At 39.9% G+C, this 5,394-nt stretch overlaps 1 non-coding gene across 1 annotated transcript; it reads left to right on the plus strand.

The window, feature by feature from the left end:
• Nucleotides 1–2,437: 2,437 nt before the first annotated feature.
• LOC138365467 (5S ribosomal RNA) lies at nt 2,438–2,556 on the plus strand. Its single transcript, XR_011228822.1, has one exon. It is a non-coding gene; the product is annotated as a 5S ribosomal RNA (ribosomal RNA).
• The last annotated feature ends 2,838 nt before the right edge of the window (nt 2,557–5,394 follow it).

Below are 5,394 nucleotides of genomic sequence, written 5' to 3' on the forward strand. Positions count from 1 at the left end.
TACGGATTCGGCGGATAAGAGCTTGGCTAATCCATCGATTCCACCCACCACCACCTCAAAACGGGACCTAATTAGGTCCCTATACTTTTTTACTGAAGGGCTTAATAGACGATAACATAAATTGTTTTGATATCAGCTAGCACATTGGGTCTTATGAAATCTATTTTTTATCCTCGCATGCTTAAAGGGACTCTGATTGGGGAGGGAGGGGTGGGGGGGGGGAAGGTTTGTTCCGTTATATACTAGCAGAGCAGGATCATTGGTGGTGGGGGGGGGGGTGAGGGAGAGAGAGAGAGAGAGAGAGAGAGAGAGAGAGAGATCTTTCCCAACTCTTCCTTTTTACATGAGTGAGCTACCCGTTTTATTCATTTTATCCTTCTCAGAGCTGTTTTGATAGTATCCAAATGATGGTAAATGAAAAGGGAGGACACGAATATCTACCCAGAATTCAGGACTGGCAATCGATATGCATGTTTGAGTGCGAATCTTTTTCTCTCTCAACTTAGGTATACGTTTATGTCGTACCTAAAAGCGAGAACCACACTATTGGGACAAGTATGCAAGGCCCAATTTTCCTAACAAGCACAGTTAATTTTGTTATTTTCGAACATTTCTTTCCAAATTGGTTTATGCAATTAACAGTATTATATTAAGATCATGAATTGCTGGGTTAGGTTAGGTTAGGTTAGGTTAGCTTAGCTTAGGTTAGGTTAGGTTAGCTTAGCTTGGGTTAGCATAGGTTTGATTACATTTCTATGTTAGATTTAACTCAAATTCAAAACAATTGCAGTCATTCGGCTTGTTAGTCAACTTGCCTCTAATAGGGGCAATTTGTCTAACAAGACTATTTAGTTTTGTGTGCATATATATATATATATATATATATATATATATATATATATATATATATATATATATATATATATATATATATATATATATATATATATATATATTATAGCTTCAAGACTCCGAACCAATATAGAAGCATCAAGAGGAAGTGCTTGTGTTATGGGCCAATAGGCCTTCTGCAGTTACTTCCATTCTTATGTTTTTATTCCCATTGGTTCGTGTTTTATCTTGTGTAAATGTCAATCACCTCACCCAAAACTTTGGTACCATATCACCTCACCCATGTATGTGTGTATATATATATATATATATATATACATATATATATATATATATATAATATACAGAGTAAATCTACCCCAAAAGTAATGATTTATTTGTCTACAAAACTAAACTCTTTTTGGAATCATATGAGGCCCCTCCACTGAGGGGGGAGGCCTGGATGTTTATTGTCATGTGTATTCATGCTGCTTGCATGTCGTCGTTTATTTTGCCTTTGTTGTTTTCTTGACAGCTTTCTTTGCCTTGGGTGGTTTGGGAGATTTTGAAGCTCTCTTTATTTTGGGCTTTTTGTTCCCAACAACAAGCTGCTGCTGCTGCTGCTTCTTTTTCAAGGCTGTAGGTGGTTTGTTGCTTGTGGCGGCTTTCTTGGGAGTTACCACGGCCTTCTTTGCTGCTGTAGATGGTTTCTTGGTTGTGGTGGCTTTCTTGGGAGTTAGAACGGCCCTCTTCTCTGCTACGGCCAGCTTGAATGATCCACTAGCTCCACTTCCCTTGGTCTGAACAAGAATGCCGTCAGCCACTGCTTTCTTGAGAAATCTTCGGATGTAAATGGCGATCTTGGCAGCCTCGACTTTGTTGTTGGCAACAACGTACTTCTTGATTGCTTGTAGAGACGAGCCCTTACGGTCTTTGAGTGCTGCGACCGCGGCTAGAACCATTTGACTAGTTTTCGGGTGAGCAACCTGGACGCGAGGTTTCCTGGTGGTGGCCACCACAGCAGCAGCAGCAGCCGCAGCCTTCTTGGTAGGCTTTGCTTCTACCATGATGATGATGAGATAACCAAGGTGATGAGAGACGCTCAGACAGTCACGGGGGAATGATGCTGCCGCCGCTTGAGCCGAACCTATTTATGTGCCGGCACGGTACAGAAGCTGCAACCTGGCAACTCGTCCACCAATCACGACGGTTGGTTTTACGGCTCCGAAACCTGGATCCCATATCTTCTCTAAAATAGAAGCATTTGTTCATGTTCTTTGTAAAAGTATCATAAAGCAGGACAGATGAGACAAATATCATAAAAACTGAAGAGCAGATGAGCACACACATGTATGTATTACAAAAGAAAATCCACAAATTCATTAGAAATTGGCAGGGTAGGCTGAGGAAGTAGGTAGATGTAAAATGTCTGTAAATGGCGAAAGAACATAAACCCAAGACTGAATAAACGATGTTAAATATCCATGCCAAGGAGACAAAAATATGTTAGGATACAATTACCATTAAGACACCACAAGAAGGTCCGTATCCTGCCGTGATGACTAAAAAGAGTTGGTTATTAGCCACAATGTGTAGGCAGTCTCATGCCAACGGCCATACCACGTTGAGAACACCGCTTCTCGTCCGATCAGCGAAGTTAAGCAACGTTGGGTTTGGTTAGTACTTGGATGGGTGACCGCCTGGGAACACCAAATGCTGTTGGCAATAATGTTTTTTGTTTTGTTTTGTTTTGTTTCGTTTGTTTTTGTTTGAATGGCTGGCTGGCTGGCTGGCTGGCTCCACGGGAAATTCACGGAGTTGTGTGGAATAAGGCCTGGTAAAATGAATTAATATGTATGTCATGTTTAAAACAAACTCGCTTAATATAGTGTGTGAGGCTTTATACAAAAACAAACAACCAAAACAAAACATGTTGTATATATATATATATATATATATATATATATATATATATATATATATATATATATATATATATAGCTTAATCCGGGTTTGAACTCGCAACTCCAAGAATACGCATCACTTATATACACTTTACCACTGGACCACTGCAGGACAATTGATGCTGAGGTATCAATTTAATGACGTAAATGCCATTTCCACAAATAAATGATAATTTAAAAGTATTTGTATGTACAAATCTTTTCTGTTTAAAAGGCTACAATATCAGTTACTGATATAATTTGTGTTAATGTTTCTATACCCACAGGAAGGCATGTTTTTGCTTATATGTAAGGGGTACGGAGAAGGAATCCACAGACCATCATTCCCCTTCCCCCCCCCCTCCCACCTACTACCACCACCACCACCACCACCACCACCACCACCACCACCACCACTACTCACCACCAATCACCACCAATCACCACCACCACCAATCACCACCAATCACCACCACCACACCTAACCGAAAACCCCCTAACACATCAACCCTCCCCCCAATCAACAGGCGAAATAATAACCCTCAAATGCCTGCCTGCCTGCCTGCCTGCCAGCCAGCCAATACTAACGGTCTTCTCAGAAAGAAAATCTCTTTGTATCTGTATTACTTGATGAAATGTATGATTCTAATAATGAAAATAAATTGTTATGTCGGTTGTATGAGCATAATGACCAATATGCACATGATATGAATGAATTAAATAGTGTAGTTTTAAGTAATTAGGTTGTAGACACATTAAGCGGATATGATATTTGACGCGTCCAGAACTGGTGATTTTTGGTTTAGTTTTAAATGCACCACCACCACCACCACCATTGCTTCCCCACAGCCTAATTAAGGACCGGTAAAAGGAGTCAATATGTATGTCATCTATAAAACCAAAGAATGAATAAAAACACACACACACACACCTACATAATAGTACTAGGAAGATTGTATGGCATAAAAAAAAAAAAAAGTACTCCCATTGGGTCGTTTGAACTCGCGACTTCCAAAACACCAGCCACACACCTTACCACCCAGCCACCATAGAGTTGGTATAATTGTGCAACTTTAGTTATAAAACTAAAGTTCTTATTGTCTCAAATCTTATTGTCTGTTCTATGAAAAGGCATGATGTAAATTATGTATTTTTTGAATGATTGAATTGTAGGCACATTAAGCGGATTCGATATTTGATATATCCAGAAAAGGTGATTTCTGTTCAGTTTTAAAATGCATCACCGTTAACGCTAAAGGACTGGTAAAACGACTCGATGTTTGTCATTTTTAAAATAAACACTAAAACTAGGCCCTTAACATATATAATGTTTGAATATAAATTGAATGCATATAAATACAAAGTGGGAGTGGCTGGCTGGCTGGCTGGCTGCCTGCCTGCCTGGCTGGCTGGCTGGCTGGCTGGCTGGCTGGCTGGCTGGCTGGCTGGCTGGCTGGCTGGCTGGCTGACTGGCTGCCTGCCTGCCTGCCTGCCTGCCTGCCTGCCTGCCTGCCTGCCTGCCTGCCTGCCTGCCTGCCTGCCTGCCTGCCTGCCTGCCTGGCTGGCTGGCTGGCTGGCTGGCTGGCTGCCCGCCCGCCCGCCCGCCCGCCCGCCTGCCCGCCCGCCTGCTTGCCTTGCCTTGCCTTGCCTTGCCTTGCCTTGCCTTGCCTTGCCTGTCCTGTCCTGTTATTGCCTTGCCTTGCCTTGCCTTGCCTTGCCTTGCCTTGCCTTGCCTTGCCTTGCCTTGCCTTGCCTTGCCCTGCCCTGCCTTGGCTGCAGCTGGCTGGCTGGCCGTAAATCAACTCTTAACAACACCACACCACACCACACCATCACTCATCACCCATCACCCACCACCGGCCCCAGTCTCCCAGCCTCTCTTATATACCCGAGCAGGCCCTTTAAATTATTTGAATTGTTGCACTTCGGCCAATGGCACGATCGCTGCTGCTCAAACATATTCTGGTTCACAAGTATTATAATATATTATATTATATTATATTATATATATATATATATATATATATATATATATATATATATATATATATATATATATATATATATATAGGCCCTTAACATATATATATATATATATATATATATATAGGCCCTTAACATATATATATATATATATATATATATATATATATAGGCCCTTAACATATATATATATATATATATATATATATATATATATATATATATATATATATATATATATATATATATATATATATATATATTTATTTATGAAACACATTAAAACCTTGATCATTTATTCATTCATTACGTCTAGTGAAGAATTGCTTTTGTTCATTTGTATGATTAAAAATTGATAGAATATGAATTCCTCGCTTAAAGTAAAATATAAAATATATATTGGATTTATATGATTGGTTAATATTCCAAGTGATGCTGAATATCCCCTATAATTTTGTTTTGTTTGTTTGTTTGTTATGTACACATTCCAAATGAAATCAATATAAATGTTATTATTAATGTTTGAAAGTTGATTGTCTACTTGAATCTCTCTATTAAAGTGTGTGTGGCTCCGGATGGAGCCTGGTTATGGTATTTGTCGTGGTGGGTGGCAGAAGTGCTTACTTCTTCTCTGTCT

The sequence above is a fragment of the Procambarus clarkii genome, chromosome 16 (genome assembly GCF_040958095.1).
Source record: "Procambarus clarkii isolate CNS0578487 chromosome 16, FALCON_Pclarkii_2.0, whole genome shotgun sequence".
In the NCBI taxonomy this organism is placed as follows: Eukaryota; Metazoa; Arthropoda; class Malacostraca; order Decapoda; family Cambaridae; genus Procambarus; species Procambarus clarkii.